Source organism: Rattus norvegicus, chromosome 12 (assembly GCF_021556685.1).
Source record: "Rattus norvegicus strain SHRSP/BbbUtx chromosome 12, alternate assembly SHRSP_T2T, whole genome shotgun sequence".
Taxonomy (NCBI): domain Eukaryota; kingdom Metazoa; phylum Chordata; class Mammalia; order Rodentia; family Muridae; genus Rattus; species Rattus norvegicus.
In genome coordinates, this window is record NC_141545.1 from 11,375,622 (window position 1) to 11,402,776 (window position 27,155).

The 27,155-nt window shown below is 46.4% G+C and overlaps 1 protein-coding gene across 2 annotated transcripts in view; it reads right to left on the reverse strand.

The window, feature by feature from the left end:
- Positions 1–27,155, reverse strand: part of Fry (FRY microtubule binding protein) — a 394,540-nt gene that overhangs the window by 331,453 nt on the left and 35,932 nt on the right. The gene's annotated exons all lie outside the window — the stretch shown is intronic.

The following is a 27,155-nucleotide window of genomic DNA, read 5'->3' on the forward strand; positions in this document are numbered from 1 at the left end:
AGGGCATCAGATCTCATTACAGATGGTTATGAGCCACCATGTGGTTGCTGGGATTTGAACTCAGGACCTCAGGAAGAGTAGTCGGTGCTCTTAACCACTGAGTCGTCTCTCCAGCCCATGAGACCTTTTTTTAAACCACTTACGACACTACATCTTTAAAGTATGTTATGTTTAAATTGTGTGTGTGTGTGTGTGTGTGTGTGTGTGTGTGTGTGTGTGTGTAATTGCAATGTCCACGGAGGCCACAAGCGGGTATCTAATCCTGGACCTGGCGTTACAGGAAGTGGTAATGCACCCTACGCAGGCACTGGGAACTGAACTCTGGTCCTGGGGGTGGGGGGGCAGCAGTTCACTCTCTTAACTGCAAAAGCACCTCCCGAGCCCCCAGGCCAGTGGAAATAAATGCATTCACATTATTTTATGGCCACCACCACCAGCCATCTCCAGCCGTCTCTCCGCCTTTCCAGACTGGAGCTCAGTATTCGCCGAGGAGTCAAAAGTATTCTGAGATATTCTCAATCTAATCACAAGAGCCCGAGAAGTGGGGAGTGAGAAAGAGAGGACATCAATTCATATGTGATAGGCTGAACAGAATAAAAGACCACTTTGCACGTGTGGGTAAAGGTCAAACCTTAAGTTGACCCCTGCACTGACCCTGCAGGTCCTATCACAGCCCGGCCAGGTTCAGGAGCGACAATAGCCATCGCCTCTTGTCACAAACCCCTTTATCCTAAAGCTCCTGCTTTGCGCAAACCACTGCCCTTATCTATAACCCGCAAAGCCCCACTGTCTGTGACGATCTATGCCTCCTTCCCCCACATTTCACCCTAAGAAAGGCTGTCGGAGCTGGACAGGCTGCTCCTCGGTTCAGAGCTCTTGCTGCTCTTACAGGGGACCTGAGCTGGTTTCCAAGCATCCACATTGAGCAGCTCAGGGGATCAGACTCTCTTTTCTGGCGTCTGTGAGCACTGCAGGCCCCCTCCCCCCAACACACACACACGCACGCGCACGCACGCACGCACGCACGCACGCACACACACACAATTAATTAAAAACAGATCTTTAAAAAGTAGCACTTGACTGTGGCACAGCACACAGAATTCCATTTTCTCAATCTCTCCTGCCAGTAGCTGAGGGATCTTATTCCAAGCCGAAACCCCTTTCCCCCTCTTGCAGTAATCTACAGTAAGTCCTTATATATCAGAACCTCATTTCTTTTTCTTTTTTCGGAGCTGGGGACCGAACCCAGGGCCTTGCGCTTGCTAGGCAAGCGCTCTACCACTGAGCTAAATCCCCAACCCTAGAACCTCATTTCTGATTGGGCTTAACAGCATTGAGCCGTCGGTCATCTTTCATCCTTCCCTCCCTCTAGCCCCTGCCAACCTCCCTCTACTTCTCACCTCTTGGAAGTACCCAGCAACCACTCGGAAGCCCCTCTAAACACTCGGAAGAACGAACCACTCGGACATACCCGCTAACCACTGGGAAGTACCACGTGAGTGACATCACAACTCGTATCACTGGCGACTGTCGTATTTCACTTCCCGCTTCATGCTTAAGGTTCACGTATGTTTGGCACGTGTCGCAGTAACCCTCCTTTTTAAAGGCAGACTACCACACAGTCTCACCACACCATGTTTTGATTGCCCACTTCCTTATCGCGGACATTTGGGCCACGCCCACCTATTGGCTCTAACAATAATTCAAATAATTCTGGTCCTATTGTTGTGCTCATTAAAAAAAAAGTCGTCTTTTTCCATCTGAATGCAAGCTTCAGAATGAGCCGATTCCCGCAGAGTGGAGCCTGGCTTCTGGTGGGATCAGCTCAAGGTTAGCAAGCTATATTGACCTAGTGGATGAACGTAAAAATCATCGTAAGGACTCCTTTCTCTCGGGGCTACCCTCAGCTCTCAATTGGACGACGGCAGGATGAGCCTGCGGATCTCTTTTACACCCTTGGTTTACAGGTTTGGTTTTACAAACCACTCCTCCTACTTTTGCATAAATACAACACTAATATTCTGCCCTTTAAATCCTTCAGGGACTTCCATAGCTCTTATCTGAGGTCCAAACTTCCCACCCTCAGGTGTCCCAGAAGCACTGATTCTCTGGTCCATCAACCGTGCTCAGTTCCAGCCCTGGTCAGCTTCGTGCTCTAGGGACGGTGAGTATTTTCCAGTGCCTTGAATGTGGCGAAGTGGATTGTGTGTGAGTCTGCATAATGCTGCTCTTGTCCCTAAGACAACATCCCCACTCCTTTCTGGACACCACTTGTAGCGGTTATTCCTGGTTGTCAACTTGACTATATCTGGCGTGAACTACAATCCAGAATGGGAAGGCTCACCTTTAATCCTGACCTTGAGGCTGGGGAGATACGAGTTTCTGACCTGGATCTTGGCATGGAGATCTTGAGGCAGAGTGGCTATGAATCCATGGAGAGTAAAGCAAGGAGATCTCTGAGTTCAAGGTCATCTAGGACAAAGCAAGTCCCAGATCCAGGAATGGTGGGACACACCTGCTGGAGACCTACATAAGGACATTGGAAGAAGGAAGAGACTCTCTCTTTTTTGCCTGCTTGCCTTGTGGAACTGAGCCACTGCTAGATCCTTGGACTTCCATTCACAGCTGCTACTGACCATTGTTGGGGAATTGGACTACAGACTGTAAGCCATCAACAAATTCTCTAACTATATAGAGACTACCTATAAGTTCTGTGACTCAAGAGAACCCTGACTAAGACACCATTCACGGGTCAAAACACTCTCAGTCTGGTTCATCTCTCTTCTTCTGTGTTCTGTTCTCACATTAGAGGAACTTCCTGGAGCTGTGCTCTTGATCTGCACAAGGCAAGTGATCGCTTGTCTTTCACCAACAATGTTTGCACGGTCTGGCAAAGTGTCCAGCATCTGTTCAAGACTCAATAAAAGTGAACGAAGGGAGGTATAAAGGCTATGCATTGCTCTGGACCAACTCCAGTAACCGTACATGTAGAATTACCAACCTATTGGCACCTGAGTGTCATAGACAGCGTGGTGGACAAAGGTGGTTTGCCTGAGACCCTTGCAAGCCACTCTTCTTACCTCACTACCAGAGCCCTATAAATGGCAGGTCCAATGGCATTCCCTCTCACTCTCCTTCATAGGACTGGACTAATCACTGTCAACTGGTGCCAGGCATGTAGGAGGGGGCCAGTTAATAATTATGGTCAAAGCTTCTTATAGTTAATTACTTAATTTTAAGTTGCTTGAGTTTAATTCCAGCAAAAGTGATTCATGAAACTGGGGAAACCATGTAGATACTTTAAAGGGAGAAAGACATATTTGAAAAAAACAAAAAAAACAAAAAACAAAACTCCAAAGCAACAATAAAAACACTCCTTGTGCAGAATGAAAGATCTGGGTCCATTATTCCAATATACAATGGGATGGAATTACATATGCCGGGCAGAGTTATCTGGTTACAATTTAATCAGTAGTATCAACAAAGAATCTGTCAGCTTCTTTCAAAGGATTCAGGGATAAAATGTGTCAATGGGTCCATATAAGCCAGAGAGGAAGGACCCAAGTCACTGAATCTTATGACCACCATGCCTTTAGACTGACTTTCTTGATGTCTGTGACTGTGGCAGGGGGTGTGGGGTGTGCTGGGGGTGTTGGGAGGTTGGGGGTGGGAAGAAACAAGAAGGGAGAAAAGTGGGAGGAGTACACAGATGTTTCAAGCCAGTTTGTTTTCTTTTTAATAAGTAATTTTAGATTTACTTATTTTATGTTTATGATTTTTGTTGTGTGTGTCCATGCACCATGTGTGTGTAATGCCTACAGATTCCAGAAGGGGGTGTCAGATCTCCTGGAACTGGAGTCACAGATGGTTGTGAGCTGCCCTGTAGGTGCCGGGAATCGAACCTAGGCCCTCTGCTAGAGCAGCCAGTGCTTTTAATTCCTGAACCATCTCTCTAGTCTCCATTCATTTTGGGAAATTTTCATTTTGAGGTTTTAAGATCACTTCAGCTTATGATGCAAATCGCCTGATGATATTTATTTACACGGGTCATAATGAGAAATTACATGTTGAAGGCTGGCAAAATTTGAGGCTAATCTGATCTGTGTGTTTGCATATGTTGCTCTGACTCCCTAAATGGTGCTTCCGACTCATTTACATTCAAATCTTTGCTAAAAACCCAAAAAAGAAATACTGCTTTAAAATGTTCCTTTTATTTTTTGAGATTATAATATGATAGCACCTTTTCCATCTTCCTTTTTTTCTTCCAAATCCTCCCATCTCCCCCACCCCGCTTTTGATTTCATGACCTCTTTTTTTCATTTATTGTTCAGGGCGCAGTGTCTGCAGACAACAGCGTTCCTCTTGCGCCCTCTGGTGTTCAGTTCATATCTTTACAGTCATTACTGATTGCATCTACAGCCATTTCGAAACGTGCCTTGTGAGAAACCACTAATCTGTCTGAAGAGGAAGGTCTCAAGGAAAATTTCTGGAATTCTATCCAGTGCTTATTTTGTGGGGAAATTTCCATGAGGTGATTGAAAGAGCTTCACGTTTAAGGGAAACACGCTATTATTAAACTTACATTGTTATTAAAAAGTTGAATAGCTTGGACATGCGTGCATGAACACACACACACACACACACACACACACACGCACCACGCACGCACGCACGCACGCACGCACACACTCTACTCCTGTAATTCCTGAGGAAGCCTGAGTCCAATCCGAGAAACAAGACCCTATCTCTAAATAAAGATTTACTGTCCACAGTGCCATTAGCCTGGTTTCATGCCTCAGGAATGAACAGCTGTTCCTTTTGTGGACATGGGTTTAGGACTGACTTTTAGACTTCCTGTGTAGGGGTCAAACGAACTGGAATTATTAAAGAGCTAACTGGATTCCAGCAAATACTTTAACACACAGGATAAAAGTATGCAAAATACGGGCTGGGGATTTAGCTCAGTGGTAGAGCGCTTGCCTAGGAAGCGCAAGGCCCTGGGTTCGGTCCCCAGCTCCGAAAAAAAGAAGAACCAAAAAAAAAAAAAAAAGTATGCAAAATACAACTGGAGCAAATGTACCAAGAAAATAAGACTCAAATGAGTTGTGTGGGAGGGAAGGGAGAATGGATCTGGGCAGAGTGAAGGGGGAGAGGAAATGCACACAAAATACATTGTAGGCTGAGCTGGAGGGATGGCTTAGCGGTTAAGAGCACCAGCTGCTCTTCCAGAGGACCCAGGTTCAAACCCTAGCACCCACAGGGCAGTTCACAGCCATCTGTAACTCCAGTTCCACGGGAGTCTTATGGCCTCCATGGGCTCTGTGTACACACAGTACATATACTATATGCAGACAAAACACCTATACACATATAAAGCAGATATAATTAAATTCTTTTTTTTCCGGGGCTGGGGATCGAACCCAGGACCTTGTGCTTCCTAGGCAAGCGCTCTACCACTGAGCCAAATCCCCAACCCCCTAAATTCTTTAAGTAATAAATATATTGTGTGAAACGCTCAGGGAGCTAATAAAAACAAGGAGAAAAAAGAATGAACATCAATTTGCCTCCATATAAGGCAGAATTACATATAGTAATTTATCTCATAATTATTTTTGGGTTAACATAAAACAATTTTTTTTCTTTTGGTCATGCAAGAAAATTTCTCTTATAATAAGGAAAACAAAGGAACAAGTCACACTTTAAGAAATAAACATCAGCGAAGGAGAACGGGCTCGCCCCATGCACTTGTTAAATATATGAAAAGAAATCCAGGGAAAATTGGCTCTGTCTTGTCAAATCCTTTCAGTCGGTCAATTTATAAACCTCTATCTTCATTCTTGAAAACCTCTCTCGCAGCCCTTTGATTCTCCATCTTGCAGGCCCTAGCCCCAGCACTAGAAGGAGCTTCTCTAATTTCCTTTGGAATTGTTAATTACAAAAATCTACATTTTATGTAATCTGGTCCATCTGCCTAGCAACAGTGTTTCAACAAACCAAGGAAACCACACAGTAGCCTCTGGGGATGCTTAAGGAGGAGGGGTGGGGTCTGGCCACCAGTTAACTGCTGAGGGGGCTACCAAGATAAGATTGCCCTCAATACAAAATCCCAGAGGGAGAAAGCAGGACAAGCAATGTTCTAGATTTTTCTCAAGCGAAACTCTGTAATTACAGTCTCCAGAGTGTCACTTGGTTAAGATGCCATAAATAGTCCTCCAAGGACAAATAAACAAAAAAATTCTTTACCCCTGAATTTCTACTCAGGTCAATGGGTTTGGTCTCATCCGTACCCTTAGGGGAGGGGTGTGGCTGGGCCCCTGCAACGGAGGGGCTGTAGTCCCGTGGGTTAACTCAGGCTGGATCTCACACCACTGGGCCTGCTTCCTACCCGCTTGAGTCAGTCAAAAATAGAGAGGAATGGGGCAAGCTGGGACAGAGACCAGGAAAGCACCCACACTTTTTTGTTTCTGTAAACATTTACTTGGAGTTTATGGCTACCACATAACCCTACGAGTAAGGACCCAGCAGCGATGAATTCAGGGAGACCTATCAGATCACCAGCCACAGTCCAGCCCTTTTCACAGACGCAGACCACAAACGCAGATCAGAAAAACTGAATTAGCCAAAGGGTAAACGTTTCAATTTCATTTTTTCCCCTTAATCCTTAGGAGTGTAGCTAGACTAACAAGAGAACTCGTTAGAAAGACGAAACGAGCCGGGTGGTAATGGCACAAGACATTAATCCCAGCGTTTGGGAGGCAGAGGCAGGATCTGTGAATTCTGTAGTCTGGTCTACACGGTGAGTTCCAGGACAGCCAGAGAAACCCTGTCCAACCTCCGTAGCTCCCACCCCTCACCCCCAGGGATGCCCAGAAGAGCTCAGGGTAGCAGGCAACTATTTGGGTATCGGAGAGGCAGCCCCGAGGAGTGAATTATATGGAGAAGGGCGCCACGGGAAGTCCGAAGGTCAGATCGTAACAAGCCGCAAGTGCTACCACTTAGCCACCCCTGTGGTCTTATCCCGCGCATAGAACAGAAGAGAAAATCTGCAACAGCACATCTAAGCAGTTGCAAGGGAAAGGCAGGGGGGGGGGGTGTTAGCTTTTAAAAACCGCTGCAGGCCACCTAGCAAGTTTTGCAACTAGCCTGGGCTACAAGTCTCAAAACAACAATAAAATAAAGACTGCCCGACAACGCCCAGATCCTAGTCAAGCACAGCTGACTAGTCACCAGTACCTCGTTTCACTTTCCCAAGCCCTGTGAAGTTTATCGCTGCTCTTGTTTACTGTCTGTTGCTGAGAGAAAATACTGTCCAAAATCAACTCAGGGAGGAAAGGGTCTACTTGGCTTTCAGGTTGCAATATATCATTGAGAGGCGGGGACTTAAGCAGGGGACTTCGTGCTGCCTTATTTCCTTTGATTTGTTCAAGCTACCCAGGCCCACTTGCCTAGGGATGGCACCGCCCACAGTAGGCTGGACCCTCGTACATCAATCAAGAAAATGCCCCGTAGATACGCCCTCCTGTCAATCTGACGGAGGCAATTCTTCAGTTGAGGTCCCCCTCTTCCAGATATGATAAATGTGTACCCAAGATCAGCCAACACAATTTCTATAGTCGAACGAACCAGACACATCCTCGGGTATTTCCGGCTTTGTAAGTACACATTGCAGTACCCACGTTAGTAGTTGGTTTATCGGGGTTGGGGATTTAGCTCAGTGGTAGAGCGCTTGCCTAGTAAGCCCAAGGCCCTAGGTTTGGTCCCCAGCTCCGAAAAAAAAAAAGTTGGTTTATTAATGCTCCTTGCCTTCTATTTTCTTCGGTTTATCAATACTCCTTGCCTTCTATTTTCTTCCCTGCTACTTATTCAATGTCAAGGGTGCTCAAAGCCCAGAAGAGAGGTCCAAAGTAGTGTCAACGACTGACTGTCCCCTTTGCCAAAAACAATGTTCCCTGAGAAAACCAGAAGCCACTCACCAGCATAAAGTTTAGTTGTGTTACTGAGTGTCAACAATCCTGACAACATCCATTTTTCTATTACCATAGGAAGGTCATACCTTAGGGGTCATTACCACAGGAGGGTCTGACTGGGGTTGGACTGGCCTGCAATCTCACTGAGAGCTGTTGAGGATGGTGCTGATGTCTCAGGAACTCGAGCTGGTGGTAGTGAATCGTCACTGTTAGGCCCCGCCCCAACCCCATCATCCTGACTCTGAGTCCCCACCACAGGCTACCTTCCCAATCACAAGCTAATCCATCTGCTCCTACGCTCGCTCGCTCAGACGGGAGAGAGGGAGAGGCTTGTGTTTGCTTCAGTTGACAGGCACGCTCAGCTGCCAAGTTTGAGCACAGACATAATGAAGAATTCAAAATTCATCTCTGAGATGGGAAAGGACATGTTATCAAAGAGACTTGTTCATGGAGGAGAAGAAACGAAGAAGAAGGAAAAGGGGCACTTGTCTAAAACATTAATCAGACTTCCTAATATGCTTCTAGTTGGAAAGTCCTCTCTGCAGACGTGGGCTGCCCTGTTTCCTTCCAAAGCTCTCTTTAAAAGACAGCCTTTGAGTCTGTCGGTGGTTTTGCATGCCTTTACCCCAGTACAAGAGACAGAGGCAGGTCAACCTCATGAGTTCGAGGCCAGCCTGATCTACAGAATGAGTACCAGGACACCCAGGGCTACACAGAGAACCCCTACCTCGAAAAACCAAACCAAACCAAACCAAACCAAACCAAACCAAACCACCACCACCAAACAAACAAACAAAAGCAGAAGCATCTGGGACTGGGGGAGATGGCTCAGTGGTTAAGACGATACATTGCTCCTGAGAGGACCCTAGCTTGGTTTCCAATACCCATTGTAGGTGGCTCACAACAGCCTGTAACTCCAGCTTGCTGGGCTCCAACACCCCTTGTCTCCATAGGCACCTATGTTTCTCACTGGTGCCCACCCTCTCACACACATAATTAAACATAAAATACCACACTAAGAGCAGTCTTTGTGCTCATCAAAATCGTGGTTTTCAGATTTATGTTTATGTGTACGAGTGTTCTGCCCGCATGTATGCGTGTGCGCCTCATGTGTGTAGTGCATGAGGCCAGAAACAGGTGTTGGATCCCCTGGAACTGGAGTCACACGTGGCTGTGATTGTGTGAGTACCGGGAGCTGAACCTGGGTCCTCTGCAAGATGAGTCAGGGCTCTTAACCACTGAGCGATTTTTCCAGGCCTCATGCTACCCCTTTTAAAAGACTAGCACAGGCTAGCCTCTCCCGCTTCAGTCAACGGAGAACTAGGATTGCTTGTCTATCATCAGGCCAAACTCCTTTCATGCTTTTAGGCCTCGGCTATTCCAAGTCCATACAATGGTGACACCCCCATTGGCTCCAACGACAAAACTAACACAGCAATGCCTCCCGTTCTCATGGAGTCTGACGTATGTTCATACACACACCGGTGGTTGGATACTGGGACGCCCACATGAGGTGACGGCCCCTCTTGTTCTGTACTTGTGATGCTGAGGCCTAGAGAAGCTGACTGGCGCGTCCAAGACCGCACAGCTACTGAGAGTGTGCTGGGGTTCAGAACTTTCAGATTACAACCCCCATTGTGCCCCAGACCCTGTGCTATTAACCGAACACATGACACACATAAAAGTCTGTGCTCGGGGCTGGGGATTTAGCTCAGTGGTAGAGCGCTTACCTAGGAAGCGCAAGGCCCTGGGTTCGGTCCCCAGCTCCGAAAAAAAGAACCAAAAAAAAAAAAAAAAAAAAAGTCTGTGCTCGTTTTTTTTTTTTTTTAAAGATTTATTTATTTATTATATATAAGTACACTGTAGCTGTCTTCAGATACACCAGAAGAGGGCATCAGATCTCCTTACAGATGGTTGTGAGCCACCATGTGGTTGCTGGGAATTGAACTCATGACCTCTGGAAGAGCAGTCGGGTGCTCTTAACCGCTGAGCCATCTCTCCAGCCCAATCTGTGCTCGTTTTTACAGATGCCATCCACACTATTGGACAGATGGGCCACTGAGGACCTAAGAAGAAGTGCTCTGCTGGCTGAGCGTGACCCTGGCGGGGTGGTGGTCAGAGAGTCTGGGTGCTCTCATCTCAGAATGGGCAAACCAAAACACTGCAGTTCGCACACGCACGCACGCACACTGTCAGAAGCTGAGTCAAGGGCCCGCAGCAGCTCTCTGCTCCCAAACCCCGTGGGAGAGAGACCTCACCGCCTGAACAGGTGGGCACTCCTGAGGCTGCAGAGCAGAGGAGACCACCAACACTGCCCACCCCTGCCCACATCCCTGGGCCCAAGAGGCAACTGTATAAGGCCTCTGGGTTCCCGTAGGGGAGGGCCCGGGAGCGGCAGGACCCCTGCGCCTGAGACACTGCCGGAACCTGAAGGAAACAGACCGGATAAACAGTTCTCTGCACCCAAATCCCGTGGGAGGGAGAGCTAAACCTTCAGAGAGGCAGACACGCTTGGGAAACCAGAAGAGACTGCACTCTGTGTACATCCAGAGGCCAGAGGAAAACACCAAACGTCATCTGGAACCCTGGTGCACAGAGGCTCCCGGAAAGAGCGGCGCAGATCTTCTCGGTTGCTGCCACAGCGGAGAGGACTTGGGCAGTACCCCACGAGCAAACTTGAGCCTTGGAGCCGCAGGTAGGACCAACTTTTCCCCTGCAAGAAACCTGCCTGGTGAACTCAAGACACAGGCCCACAGGAACAGCTGAAGACCTGTAGAGAGGAAAAACTACACGCCCGAAAGCAGAACACTCTGTCCCCATAACTGGCTGAAAGAAAACAGGAAAACAGGTCTACAGCACTCCTGACACACAGGCTTATAGGACAGTCTAGCCACGGTCAGAAATAGCAGAACAAAGTAACACTAGAGATAATCTGATGGAAAGAGGCAAGCGCAGGAACCCAAGCAACAGAAACCAAGACTACATGGCATCATCGGAGCCCAATTCTCCCACCAAAGCAAACACAGAATATCCAAACACACCAGAAAAGCAAGATCTAGTTTCAAAATCATATTTGATCATGATGCTGGAGGACTTCAAGAAAGACATAAAGAACTCCCTTAGAGAACAAGTAGAAGCCTACAGAGAGGAATCGCAAAAATCCCTGAAAGAATTCCAGGAAAACACAATCAAACAGTTGAAGGAATTAAAAATGGAAATAGAAGCAATCAAGAAAGAACACATGGAAACAACCTTGGACATAGAAAATCAAAAGAAAAGACAAGGAGCTGTAGATACAAGCTTCACCAACAGAATACAAGAGATGGAAGAGAGAATCTCGGGAGCAGAAGATTCCATAGAAATCATTGACTCAACTGTCAAAGATAATGTAAAGCAGAAAAAGCTACTGGTCCAAAACATACAGGAAATCCAGGACTCAATGAGAAGATCAAACCTAAGGATAATAGGTATAGAAGAGAGTGAAGACTCCCAGCTCAAAGGACCAGTAAATATCTTCAACAAAATCATAGAAGAAAACTTCCCTAACCTAAAAAAAGAGATACCCATAGGCATACAAGAAGCCTACAGAACTCCAAATAGATTGGACCAGAAAAGAAACACCTCCCGTCACATAATTGTCAAAACACCAAACGCACAAAATAAAGAAAGAATATTAAAAGCAGTAAGGGAAAAAGGTCAAGTAACATATAAAGGCAGACCTATCAGAATCACACCAGACTTTTCGCCAGAAACTATGAAGGCCAGAAGATCCTGGACTGATGTCATACAGACCCTAAGAGAACACAAATGCCAGCCCAGGTTACTGTATCCTGCAAAACTCTCAATTAACATAGATGGAGAAACCAAGATATTCCATGACAAAACCAAATTTACACAATATCTTTCTACAAATCCAGCACTACAAAGGATAATAAAGGGTAAAGCCCAACATAAGGAGGCAAGCTATACCCTAGAAGAAGCAAGAAACTAATCATCTTGGCAACAAAACAAAGAGAAGAAAAGCACACAAACATAACCTCACATCCAAATATGAATATAACAGGAAGCAATAATCACTATTCCTTAATATCTCTCAACATCAATGGCCTCAACTCCCCAATAAAATACATAGATTAACAAACTGGATACGCAATGAGGACCCTGCATTCTGCTGCCTACAGGAAACACACCTCAGAGACAAAGACAGACACTACCTCAGAGTGAAAGGCTGGAAAACAACTTTCCAAGCAAATGGTCAGAAGAAGCAAGCTGGAGTAGCCATTCTAATATCAAATAAAATCAATTTTCAATTAAAAGTCATCAAAAAAGATAAGGAAGGACACTTCATATTCATCAAAGGAAAAATCCACCAAGATGAACTCTCAATCCTCATCTTCGGTTGGTTTATGTACAAGTGTGCAATTTCTAGGCTGGAAAGTAAAATGATGCTATCTGGTTCTGGATAGAGGAGCCTTATTTTTTATTATGGCAGCTTGCTATTTTTGTAACATGGTGATTTGGTTGAACACAATAAAGTACAGTAGTAACTGAAAAAAAAAAAAAAAAAGAAGCTGAGTCAACCAGACTCGTGCTGACCGCCGACCGCATCTGTCCCCAAGCACACCAGTTTTCTGTGTCTGGATCTATTCGGTCACCCTGAGTGACGTAATCTACTGCAGCCTTAGGGTCACCGAATTATCTATCGATCTGGTGCGGACACAATTAAAGTTGGATGCGTGGGGAGTTCATAAAGAATAAACGTATTTTCTTTTCTTTTTTTCGGAGCTGGGGACCAAACCCAGGACTTTGCGCTTGCTAGGCAAGCGCTCTACCACTGAGCTAAATTCCCAACTCGAATAAACGTATTTGGAGCAGAAACTTAAGGGTTTCGGACAGTCGGTAGTGTGGGATGGTGTTTTGCTGGGGCAAACACGTGAAGGAGTGTTTTCCCAAAGTGGATGCAGGGGGGAAAGGCTAAGGACGACTCTCGAGGGAACGTTTCACCGAAGCAGACACAGGAGAAACAACTAGCTGTCTGTGTCAACCAGTTGAAATTTGTCTACAGAAAACACAGTTCAAGCACAGCACACAGTAAGTCTTTGCCTGGAGCAGATATACTTTCTTTAATTCTACATCAGACCTGGTCATTCTTCCTATTGCTTGGGACATATTTGGTGCTGGGGGCAGAAACCAAAGAACTATTAATATTCCGTATTGGTCAGGGTGTAGCAACACTTTGAAAAGAGTCTAACTAGTGTTATCACTTTGTGACCCTTTTAAGAGGATGTTTGATTTGAAAAGTTATGGGATTCTCCAAGAGACATGGTGTACAACCTAGGTAAATAATTTATTCCGCAGGTGAAGGTTTTCTAGGTTTCTCCTACCCGTTAAGATGAAGGGATTACGGGGGTTGGGGATTTAGCTCAGTGGTAGAGCGCTTGCCTAGCAACCGCAAAGCCCTGGGTTCGGTCCCCAGCTCCGGAAAAAAAAAAAAAAAAAAAGATGAAGGGATTACTCATCAGATAAGGTATGAGTCTGCAAATGGCTAAGGCAGAAAAGTAATTTGAAGGTTGGGGAAAGCCTTTGGGAGAACAGGCGCCCGCCGGGCTTCATGGGGAGCAAAGCAGGAACTGAATGCGGTGAATACAGACTAAGGCTACTAAATCGATCCAGAGCACAGAGATCTGAAGTGCCTCTCGTTCAAGCTTGGGTTTCCTTAAATAAACATGTACTATTTATTTAACCACAAATATGAATTCTAGTGCCACGCGATCAGGGCTTTTAAATAAATCATAAAGAACAAAACATAAGAAATCGAAAAAAATGTAATAAAAATCTGTCCTCTTGGACCTATTTTTCATGAAAAAAAAAATGTTTTCCTGCCAGGACACTTGAGGTTGGAAGTAAATATGATTTTTATGAAGTCAGTAGAACCCAGAATTTCAAGTGAGTGTAGTAGCAGTTTATATACATCTGTAAACCTGGAAAGTTGGGGCAGGAAGACCACAAGTTTGAGGTTAGCCTGAGCTACACAGTAAGAGGCTATCTCAAAAATCCCTGCCCCTCACTGGGTAGCATGTGGATTTAATCCTAGTACTCAGAGAAGCAGAGGCAGACGGACCTCTGTGAGTTTGAGGTCTGGATGGTTTACATAGTGAATTCCAGTTCAGTCAAGGGTACACAGTGAGACCCTGTCTCACCCCAAATTGTTAAAAAAAAAAATCTAGGCAATACAAGGTCAGGTTAATAAACCTCTGCTCAAATAATAACACCTCAAAATACCTCAAAATACCACCTCAAGATAATAAAAATGATGTAATTAAGCACACATTTATTTTTTATTTTGGCTCACACAGACGAGGTCTCATGTAGCCCAAGCTGGTCTTACAACTTTCTATGTAGCCGAGGTTGGCCTTGAACTCTGTCTTAGGGTTTCCATTCATGTAAGCAGACGCCATGACCAAGGCAACTCTTTATAAAAGAAAATTGGAGCTGGCATACAGTTTAAGAGGTTCCGGCTATTATCGTCATGGCAGGAAGCACGTCAGCGGCAGGCAGACACCGTGCTGGAGGGGCCAAGAGTTCTGCATTTTAATCTGAAGTTAGCCAGGAGGAGCATCCCTTCTACACTGGGTGGAGCTTGAGCTTAGGACTTCAAAGCCCACACCCACAGTGACGCACTTCCTGTAACGAGGCCACACCTCCTGACTGTGTCACTTCCCGTGGGCCAAGCACATACAAACCACTACAAACTCCTTCTCCTGTCTTAACCTCCCAAGGGCAGGGTTACAGGCGTGTCTCAGTTACCACATTGGGCTTTCCGCGTCCCTGGCTGTCCTGGGACTCACTCTGTAGACCAGGCTGGCCTCGAACTCAGAGATCCACTTGCCTCTGCCTCCCGAGTCCTGGGATGAAAGCTGTGTACCATGATGTCCTGCTTAAACTTCATTTCTATGAGGGGTAAAATTTGTACAAAAATCATTTGTTCTTTACTACAAAACTACACTCACCAGATATACTTTCTTTTCTTTTTTTTTTTAAAGATTTATTTATTTATTGTATATAAGTACACTGTAGCTGTCTTCAGACACACCAGAAGGGGACATCAGATCCCATTACAGATGGTTGTGAGCCACCATGTCGTTGCTGGGATTTGAACTCAGGACCTCTGGAAGAGCAGTCAGTGCTCTTAACCACTGAGCCATCTCTCCAGCCCCAGATATACTTTCTGATGTGCCGTGTCCCCTCTGCCTCTCAAACTGTCCACACTTGCTGTGTGACACTGCTTGTCATGCTTTCCTACTCATCACTGTGACCCCCTCCCACCTTTGGTGGTGACAGAGTTTTGGAGACAAGTGACACAATTTCAAGACTTTTAGGACGAAAGGGAAGACAGTAAAAACCACTTGGCTTGGCTTTGAAGTGGGAGGGAAGGCCACACGTTAAGTAGCATCGTAAAGCTGTAAGAAGCTGGAAAGAAATACAGCTATCACTCCACCTCGGTAGACACTAGACTTCTTATATACGGAAATGTAAGATAACTAAGATAACTTTCATTTTTTTGAGATATTTTCGATTCTGTGTATATGTGTGTGGGTCTGTATATGGACATGTGGACATGAGCATGGAGTGCCTGTGGAGCCCAGAAGAGGGTACTAGATCCCCCCGGCGCTGAAGTCACAGGCAGTTTTGGGAACTGAGAACCAAATTCAAGTCTGGGACGACAGTACTCACTCTTAACTGCTGAGCGGTCTCTTCAGCATTGGTCCTACCCAATGTCCCCAAGACGGGGTTTCTCTGTGTAGCCCTGCTATCCTGGAACTCACTCTGTAGACCAGGCTGGCCTTGAACTTAGAGAGCCACCTGCCTCTAGCTCGCCAGTACTGGGATCAAAGGTGTGCGCCACCACGATCCGACTTGATGATTTCCATTCTTTTTTTTTTTTAAAGATTTATTTATTTATTTTGTATATGAGTACACTGTAGCTGTCTTCAAACACACCAGAAGAGGGCATCGGATTCCATTACAGATGGTTGTGAGCCACCATGTGGTTGCTGGGATTTGAACTCAGGACCTCCGGAAGAGCAGTCGGTGCTCTTAACCACTGAGCCATCTCTCCAGCCCCCGATGATTTTCATTCTTTTTTTTTTTTTTTTTTTTTTTGGTTCTTTTTTTTTCCAGAGCTGGGGACCGAACCCAGGGCCTTGCGCTTCCTAGGTAAGCGCTCTACCACTGAGCTAAATCCCCAGCCCCGATGATTTCCATTCTTAAACGACATTTGTGGCTCTTTGTTGGTAGGATTGGAAAGTAATGCACCTCACACCGGTTTGCACACGTCCATAGTCAATCACTTCTTCCTTTCATTAAAGCGTCGGGGTGGTTTGTTACTATTGCCCGTTTTAAATCTCACACTGTTCATTTCATTGCCTCTCTTGTGCTTCACCCCAGAACTCCGGATGTGGTCTTATCTGCCTCTTAACTCCCCATTCCTGGATCTATGTCCCTCCCCCCCGTAGGTCACCTCCTTCCCCATGGCCAGCACCCTCACCACCTTCCGTTCATCTTTGGACTTGGGACAGACTGCCAATGATATTCTCAGGAAAGAGGCTATGGTAGGCGGCACCTTCCTGCGTCTTTACAAAACTTACCTGAAAAGACCAGAGCCCTTGTCTTCATGCCGGGGTGTCTCCTGAGTCGAGAATCTCATCCATGCTTACAGGGGGGTTATGTCTAAGCCACCCACCCCAGCTGCTGACTCCATGAGGACTGGGGAGAGACTATATCACTTGGATTCACATCTCTGCGTGCACTTAGCGTGATACAGCTCCTTCCAGCGTCCTGTTAGCACGTTAGCATGTAACGTAGGTGCTATTTCTGTATTTCTCTCTGATCTCAGAGCCAGCGTTCACCCGGCCTTGAACTCCAGTTCTGTGGTTAACTATCCAGGGATCTGAAGTTACAAACCCTTCCTAAGTTACCGGCTATGCATTGGTAACAGCCACACATACATCAGGGCTTTTCTGAGAACTAGATGAACTCATCCCAGCAACACTGCTGTAGATGTTTATTATTATAAGAATTTTCTTTTCGTTTTAAGATTTATTTTATGGGGGTTGGGGATTTAGCTCAGCGGTAGAGCACTTGCCTAGCAAGCGCAAGGCCCTGGGTTCGGTCCCCAGCTCCAAAAAAAAAAAAAAAAAAAAAAAAAAAAAGATTTATTTTATGTATGTATTGCACCAGGTGCATGTCTAATACCCACAGAGGCCAGAAGGTGGCATCGCATCCCCTGATGTTGGGAGCTGTTGTGTAGGTCCCAGAAGCCAAAGGTGACATTTCTCCAGCCCCAGAAGAATTTTCTTAAAAAAGAATCCTTTGGTAGGCCAGTGGCTGGCAGTCTGCAGGCTTCAGCCTCAAGCTGTTTGAGTTTTATGTCAATTTTATTCATTAAATAATGGGATCACGGGCTGAGCACTGACTGCTCTTCCAGAAGTCCTGAGTTCAAATCCCAGCAACCACATGGTGGCTCACAACCATCTGTAATGAGATCTGATGCCCTCTTCTGGTGTATCTGAAGACAGCTACTATATATATATATATATATATATATATATATATATATATATATATATATATATATATAATCTTTAAAAAAATAACGGGGGTTGGGGATTTAGCTTAGTGGTAGAGCACTTGCCTAGCAAGCACAAGGCCCTGAGTTCGGTCCTTGGCTCCAGAAAAAAAAAAAAAATAACGGGATCAGTCTATCATAGTTCTGAGTATTCAATGCTCTAATTTTATGTAAAGAGCTAATACCTATGTCTCTTACATTAGTAAATACTTGACAAATTTGGGTTTTAACTAGGCTTCAACAAGCATCCACTATATGCCAGGAAACCTATGACATGGGGGTTGATTTTCCCATCATGCATTGCAAGAAGAAGCCTTGGGAAGCTTGATTCTCTCCACAGAAGTAAGGATGGAGAAAGGCCAGTGCTCACAGCCTGGCACAAGCCCTTTCAGTGAGAAGCAAGACTCCAGTGGTATCCACAGAGCTGCAGAGGGCTTCTGTTCCCACCATCACTAAGCCACTCCCAATTTCAAGCTTTCAAGGTCACCCCATCCTAAAATTCCAGGCTTAATACCTAGGAGAGTCAGACTTTTAGAGTGTGTTCTCCTGTCTGCCTCAACCCAGAAACCTCACACACAAAGCAGACATCGTCAGTGTGTGCCAGTTACCCAGCAACCCCTTGACGGGGCAGGACCTTTTCTGTGGCAAAGGTGATATCCACTCCCTCAGCCTCTGATGGCAAATGTCTACTGAGAACACTTTTCCTGGGGCCTTCACCACTGTGCTGCTCAGGGAACCACAAAGGGAAGCCAGAGAACATTTTTGCCCTTCCTAGGATATGACTTACGAAGCTTCGAGCTCATGCCGTCGTTTTGAGCTGGGGCTAACAACCAGTTAAAATGTCAATGTAAGGCAAAGACACTGCATAGCCAGAGGAAACAGTCGGCAGAACTACAGTTTGCATAGAGCTCAGGGAGGTCTCCAGTGGGCAGTGGCAGCCATGGCCAATGTGTCAAACCAGCAGAATAATGGATGAAGAGGGGTCAGGGAGGTGATTCAGCAGGTAAAAAGGTACTTACCAAACCTGATGACTGGAGTTGGGACCCAAAGACCCACATATATCTTTGTCACATATACGCTACATATATGTACACATAGACATATGCTATATATATATATATACACATATATGTATGTGTGTATATATATATATATGTATATAATGACCCATTGACCTTACAAAGCCTCCCTCTGCTGTCGATAACTTTTTCCTCATTGTGTGATGTCCGTCTAGGTTGCTGACTTAACACATTCCAATCTTTTAACATCCTAATCCCCCAAACTTGGGAACACATTATTTTAGGTGGCAGAAATCATTCTTCAGAGATTAAGTTAAGGTTATTTACAGTGGAGAGATTGCCCAGGATTATTTTGGGTTTTGGGGAGGCTTGGAGGCAGAGGGGGACTATGAGGCTAGGCAAGCAGAAGCCAGGAGGGGCCCAGAAACACAGGCTGCCACTGGGAGTCAGAAGAGTCAGGGAAAAGGCTTTAGTTTCAGGCGTCTAGAGGGAAGCCAATCAGGCAGACCCAGTTTGACTTCCCAAACTTAAAAAGAATTAATTACTCTGTTGTTTTGCATCACTTGTCACAGCGGCCAGGGTGACCGAATGCCCCCAAGGCATCCAGCACTGTCTATACAAAGTAATTACAGTGAATTTCAAAAAGGCAACGGAATATTTAGCAGCTCTCAACCCTTGGAGCGTCACAAATTAAAGCACCATCAAACGTAAGATCCGACCTCCCCACTATAAATCTCTAAGGAATTAGAAACCAGTTGCTCGCTCTTAGAAGGCAAGTGGTTTAAACCCTGTCACTTTCCTCCTTGTTCTGTGAGTTGCTTCCTCTTCATGTTTCTTTATTTACATCATTCCTCTATTCACTGGGTCAAAGTTTGAGGTCTAACAATTTATTTCTTCCTAGAGCCATGCCAGGTCGGGAGAAAGTTCGCCTGTGGCATTCAGCTCCCAGACGGCTGTCTCCGGGGACCTCTAAGTTAAGTAGCCTTGAGGCTGCAGGGTTGCAGGGCGGAGTCAGACTCTCTGGATCACAAACATTCTTGCTCCCACGGCTACCAGACAGCCGGGCTTCCTCCAGGGTCCCAGGGCTCTTTCAGAGAACTGCAGTGGTAGGGGAGCATTCACAGCCCCTTGGGAGGCGCAGACACCAGAGTGTGGGCCTGCCTGGGTCAGTGGATGGAGTCACTTCGCTCCGAGGGAAGAGAGCTTCAGGGCCACAGCAGGCCAGCTGCTGCTCCTCCCCGCTTCACTTTTTAATTTTCTTAAATACTATATGTAGAGTATTTACCTTGCATGAATGTCGGCGCATGCTCTGATTGAGTTACAATCAATCGTGAGCCGCCCCTGTGCGTGCTGGAACTGAACCCAGGCCCTTAACCACCGAGCCATCTCTCCAGCCCCTAGAGTATATCTCTTCGTGTCATTTTGACAAAATTTTTAGTGTTCCTTTCCTCGTGAGAAATCACCTACTATTTAATTTTCGTGTAGGTGTAAACCCAGAACTTGGAATGCCGAGGCAGGAGGATTATTGCTCAGTTTAAGGTCAGGAAGGGGCTTCACGGTAGATCTTTAAAAATAAAAAGGGGAGGGGTCACACACGCACGCATGCACACGCAAGCACGCATGCACACACACGAAAGCACGCACACACGCGCACGCAGGCACGCACACACTATTAACATCACAACTGCAGGTTCCGTTATTCTTCTGAGCTGGTTCAACTCTGTCTAGGAACCATCTGATCTTTGATATGAGACTGCGGACAACACTGCCAGGAGAGCGGTCAACACTATGAGGTGCCTGCCTCAGGGGGTTTGTGTTCAAGGTTTTTGTTTTTGTTTTTAAAGTAGGAGTCATGCTGCATGTCCGCATTATGATTTCCCCACACTGTGGACTTACAGTCAGTCTTTGTGTATGGGACCATTAGATGCGCTGTGCTTGACTTAATCTCCTCACATAATAAACTAATGTAACACGGTAAGACGGATGGATAACTTTGATTGGAATTTACTTAGAATAATGGACACGTTTTATTTCCTCCCACCCACCCCAGCAAGCAACACGGTGTTACGTAGGCATGTAGTCAGAGGTTGTTTATACGCCATACTCTTTTCTAACATGAAGTGACCAGTACATCAGAAATACAGTCTCATTACCAGTCTGGGGGGCAGGAGCCAATTTACAGGCTGTTCCTAAGCTGTAGGGGGAAGAAAGTCCGAAGAAGCCAAGGAGGGGCCTAGCAAAACACAGCATCCCACTAGTATCCCACGGTTTTATGCCGTCATCTGTGGAGAACCGAGGGGAACCGTGGAACCCGTGGAACCCCTACGGAGAGCGGGCTTTGGTTTGTGTGGGCTGCATGCTGTTCACTCAGCCACAAGGAGGCAGTGGTGCTCAGGGTCCTGGAGACGTCCGCTCGTGCCTCTCAGGGTTTCCTTTGTTGCTCTGTAAGACGCTTCGTGGATGCTGGAATTGTGTCTCAGACAGGACAGTGGCTGGGCTGGAGGTGCTCACAGCCTCCCCTGAAAGACAATCCCCTCTGATGGCTAAATTATTCTTTTCTTTAAGCCTCTAAAATTTTATTTTAAAAATTGTCTGTGTATGATCATCGGTGAGTGGGTATGTATACGTGAGTACATGCGTGTCTACGTGTTTGTGCATGTGTCTGTACATGTGTGTGTGTGTGTGTGTACTCGTGTATGTGTGTCTGTGCATGTGAGTTTGTGTGAGTGCATACGTGTCTGTGCATGTGTGCACGCGTGTGTACATGTGTCTGTGCATCATTATGTGTATGTATGTGAATGCACGTATGTCTCTGTGTGAGTGCATGCGTGTCTCTGCATGTCTGTCTGTCTGTGTTCATGTGTTTGTGAGTGCATGTATGTCTGTATGAGTGTGGGTTTGTGTGTGGGCATATGTGTATATGTTGGTGCATGTTTGTACGTGTGTCGTGTATGTGAGAAAGAGAGGGAAGGAAAGGGAGAGGGAGGGAAGGAGCGAGGGGGAAGGGGGGAGAGAGAGAGAGAGAGAGAGAGAGAGAGAGAGAGAGAGAGAGAGAGTGCGCATATGAGAACCAGTGTCTGTTGAAGCCACAAGGCGCTGCTGGATCCCCGAAACTGGAGTTAGCGTTACAGGCAGTTATAAGTCACCCTCGGTTAGGCAAGTCTCTCTTACTTTTATATTTTATGTAGATCAGGAGACTTGGCAAGAGATCCAGGTCAAGGCAGCCCCGTGCTCACCTGCCGATACTTTTTGGTGTACACAGATCTGTCACCCTCTCATCAGGACAGGAAAACATGATGGCCAACAAATACAATGAAACGGAGCACTAGCAACATACACCCGACCGGAAGCCTGCCCCTGCTGCGAAGGATCAGGAAACGAAGTCCGCTGCCTTATGCCAAGTATCTATTAATATTTAAGTCTGATAACGGCTGGAAAGTCGGCTCTGTTTCATTCCTTTCGTTTCACATCCTTTCAACTCTGAGTACTGTCTTAAGGAAAGGAGTTGCTATGTCTGATAGTAACCCCACAGCTGGGCACGAAACGGAGGGCTGGCATCGACGAGGACTGGCATCCTAGTTTTCTGTCTGCACACACCGCCAGCAGCTCAGTGTGGGCATGCTTCAGTGTCTGACCACACGTAGTAGGCATTCAGATGTCTGCCAGTTTTACACACAATCAGGTGTTTGTTCACAGACAACAGTGAACCACATGTTCCCAATGGGCTCCCGTATTAGCTACACCATAACCAAACACAACTGAAGGAAGAAAGGGTGGATGTTGGCTTACAGTTCCAGAAAGAGGGGGAGGGAGGGAGGGAAGGAATAATAGTGGGGACAGCATGGCGGCGGCAGAAATAGGAAGCTAGCCAATAGCATCTTTCACCATGTACAGGAAGCAAAGAGGGGGAATTGGAAGTGGGGCGGGGCTATAAATCTTCAAAGCCCACCCCCAGTGACGTGCTTCCTCCAGCAAGGCCACACCCCTTAAAGGTTTCTTAAACTTCCAAAACAGAACCATGGACTCGTGGACCAAGTGTTTAAATACCCAAGTTTACCGGCGACATTTCTCATCGAACCAGTACAGCTCCTACAGAGAAATGCAGTAGCGAAGGCAGCGATTCTGCAACAGTCCCCAGCGTCGCTCTTACGGACCTCTCTCAAGTAACTCAAAGGCAGACGGATATTTGCATTTCTTCACCCAGGTTCTATACCACAGCACCAGCCTGCCTCGCACGCGGTCACACCTATACACTTAGACAGGGTTCCATACCTTATACACTGTTACAGGCATGCAAGCGGACAGCAGAAATACCACATTAAGTCACGCGACATTTGAAAATAGCAGCGGGCGTCATTTGTATGCAAGTGGAAACCGTGAGTGTCATTTATGAGTGATTTCTGCCTATCACTATTTCTGAAACTCCTCTCCAAAAACAAGGGCCCAAACAAGATGGCACAGCCAGTCAGGAATGCATGACTTGGCTCTGAGGGGAAAAGAAATCTATTTGAAAGTTCAGCCGGAGAAAGGGAAGTGGTTTCCGAAGAGGCCAGAGGAAGTAGTAACAGAGGTGTTTGTTTGGTCTGAGGCTAAGGGGCCCCTGAGATGCAGTTGTCAGCCTTTGCTCTACTGAGGCCCGCAACGAGCCGTGGTTCAGTCACAAAGTCCCAGTACCTGTGGGACGTGAACAAATGAACATTCGTAAGTGAACACACACATGCACACACGCACAGAGAGACATATGCAAATGTGCAGATTCCAGAAGCTACACTTAGCTTTGGAAGCATAAAGCACTCCTCTTTTTCTCTTCCTTTATGCTCTAGTCCACCTCTCCTTAAAAGCGACGACTAGGCTCTAACTGTGTACCCATACACACGGGTGACATCCTGGTCTCTCTTTATGGGATTAACTGTACTAGCCAAATTAGATTATATCTCTCCACCTTTTTCTGTAAAAATGATTTTATTTCCTATAAATTATTTCTGTATGGAAAACTGGAAGGCACTTTTTCTTTAAATATTTACTTTTGAGCAATGTATCATCGGTGCAAAGCAACTTACCAGAGGAAAAGAGATGAGTAGAGGCATACAGAGTCAAATGGGGCTGGAGGGATGGCTCAGCGGCTAAGAGCACTGACTGCTCTTCCAGAGGTCCTGAGTTCAATTCCCAGCAACCACATGATGGCTCACAACCATCTGTAATGGGATCCTATGCCCCCTTCTGGTGTGTCTGAATACAGGCAGCTACAGTGTACTTACATAAATATAATAAATCTTTTAAAAAATAAATAGGTAAATGAATATATCATAGGAAACCTATGATTTTCCTTTAGGGTGGGGTGCGGGGGCAACAGTTTGTGGCTTTCCAAAGCAAGACTCAAAGGCAGTCTTCCAGACTTGCTGAGGTCTTTGCTGTGAGAGAGGGTGGGAGCAGTGATTCTCTGAGCCATCTGCTGGTCTTGATCCATAACAGGCGGCGAGTGTGTACGTTTAGGCTGAGCTAGAACACGCTTTTTCCACCTATGACTGCCTAATGGTAGCACAGGCAGTCGGATTAGAAGTCCCTGGTAAGGCTGTATGCTGAACAGGGCTAATAATCATATGCACAAATTGGGTGTCCTAGCTTCTTCCTCCTGACCCCTGCCCATTACTAACTTATTGGCAGTTATTTTGGTTGAATTATGAATGAAACACTGTGCTAATATAGCTGAGATGCAGTGGTTAGGAAACGGTTAAAGAGAAAAATACAAAACTCTTGAGCAATGCATCCGGAAATGTGTTTAAGGGTGGCACATAGCAGGGAAAGACAGGAGTGGGTTCATTCTCAAGACAAGCCTCTTCTGCCCTAAACGATAAGGATGTGAACTTAAACCCCTTGCTCTTGGTCATGTTCTGAGAGGTGATATTAGAAGGAGGCAGATCTTACCCAAGAATGGACCATCTGGGATGTGGGCAGCCCTATTTCACCACATGGTTGAATGTTCATGACATGGAAATGCAGACCACTGACCACCTGCGACCCCCTAGCACCGACCAATGAAAAATTAGATTCCCTACTCTTTCTAGAGAGTTCCCCTGGTTCCCTATATGAAGGCCGTTGTCTAGGATTGACATTTTAGAGAATGGTTCACACACACACACACACACACACACACACACACACACACACACCCATGATGCTGGATATTTCTGGATATGCTGGATTCCAGTAAACACTCTGTTTTTGCATAGTATCTGAGTCTGGGGTCTTCCTTCATCAATTTTCAGACCCTTACAGAGACAGACAGAGGGATAAAACAGACAGAGGGCAGGGGAGTGGGCATTCCTGGAAGAATTAGCAGCCAAAGAGGGCATTTCCCACAGTGTTTTGAAGTCTGTGTGGCATGTCCATCTGTGTCATATAAGAACAGCTGACCTTAAAAGGCGATCTTTCGTTGTGACTGTGAAGAGAGATGAGGCAGAGGCAGTCCTGCCATCTGCCGTCCAGGAGCTGAGGAAGCTTCAAGTCTGACAACAACAAACAGTGTAAACAAGAATTCTGAGGAAAGTGGGACACTCACAACTGTCGAGCAGCAGAGGTCCTGGGGAGGTCGGAACCCACTCGTGGAGGGAAAGATGCAGGGTGGTCTGCTCGAATTTGAGAAACTCAGGAGCCCATCGCTCTCAGCTCTACCCATTAGCAAGTTTTGTACCCCAGAATGCCCCTGCTTCCCACCAGGTTTCCTCAGAGGCACCTCCTGCTTCTTGTCTGCAGATGGCAGGACCTCACAAGTGGCACCGTGGAAGAAGACACACTGCCAAGAAGCAAAAAAGAAAGAAAGAAAGAAAGAAAGAAAGAAAGAAAGAAAGAAAGAAAGAAAGAAAGGAAGGAAGAAAGGAAGAAAGAAAGAAAGAAAGTCTCTGCTTGCATGCCCTGTGTTGTATAAATGACAATGATACGCTGTTAAAACTGGCAAGTCTCTTCGAAGACAGTTAACTCAAACACTGTGGGAATTTTGGAGGATTTGGCAGGAGGACGGAGCACGGGGAGGATGTGGAAGCCAGAGCTCTGTGGCCAAGAAAGCGGAGGACAAAGGGGAAACTCTGAGCTAGAGGGTGCTAAGACAGCTTGGACCCGAGCCTCAGCTCCTCTGTTGGGACTGTGAGCTCAGGTTATTCACGCTTCTCTGAGCCTTAGCCTGAGCAAGAAGAGGAGACAGGGGCAGCACATCTCTGGCGGGTGCCATGTGCTTCCCCTCCCAAGAACGCACTGGAGCAGCACTGCTAACCTCAGCCCTTACATGAGTGCGTTTCCGGAGACTGGTCTCCAGAGCTGAGATTTACGGGGTGGGGTAAGGTTAAGGCAGGAAAAGCCATGAAGCCTTCTGGGTAGAGGAGGAGCGGTTGTTTGTCCATCCCTCCCTCCCTTCCATTCTCACGCTCTGTTCAAACAAATGCCATGCTATGGGTGGAATGAGAAGGGCTGAGTGTCCTCACAGGACCTCCCGGCACCTCACGGTGTGAGCCACGGGGAGGGCGTGAGCGATGGCGAGGGCTTACACCGTTACTCTCACAGACACGCAAGCCTTCAGTGGCTGGCAGCTTGCCCACAGGTTCCCATCACACTCACTCTACATGCTCACCCGCTTACCACGTTATCTTTCAGCTCACCGAGAAAGCAAGGGTCCGTTTGTCTGGCATCCCCTTCAAACGTGTTCATTATGACGCTACTGAATAGGAATCCAAGTACTCACATCCTCTCCTCCTTCAACAGCTTTAGGGGCTTAGAAAAAGTGACATAAAAAAAAAAAAGCCCCGAGTCTCTCACATTCAAGAACATGTTCTTGGAGCCTGTCAGCTAAGTCACAGTTTTAAAGGGGTGGGAGGTTCAACAAGGCAACCGCCATAAGGGCTTCCCACCTGAAGACACCCGGAACCTGTGAGGGAGGGACTAAGTTGTGTGAATTCAGCCAACACAGATCTGTTATGTTTTGGAAGGGCTTGAGATACTGTGGCATGTGCAGTCTTTCTTTCTCTCCGTGTTCTCTCAAGCATAGGTCTGGATGATTACCAAAGCAAGTAGGAGTGTTTCATCAGGCTCTAGAAGCTTCTAGCGCGCTCGACTTCATTCCCCGCATGCGCATGCGCGTTCTTAGGTTAATGGAGCCTATGACAGGCTCTGACTTTTACATGCCTGAGAGTGTGTAGGAACAAGACAGCCAAGCACACGAATTCTTAACACACGGTACAAAGTTGCTTAGACTGCGCCTCGATTTCTTGCTCTATACAAAGATAAAACTGTTTTTCCCCCGGGAGGCTGTGTCAGGATTAACTGCATTAGTGTGTGTGGGGGTAGGGGGTGGGAGGGCACTCAAGATGTTAGTTATCAGTTACTTTATTCTAGCTAGAAAAGGATGCCAGTTTAGCACGTCATCAGGGCACACAAAGCGGTGATCAGCTCTCCCGCTCTCCTTCAGCAGTCAGATTACGTTGCTGCCAAGTCAGACTACCACACAAGCTCTTCTGTCTTTGCCTCAAAGCCACAGGGCTTGGCTGGGGAGGC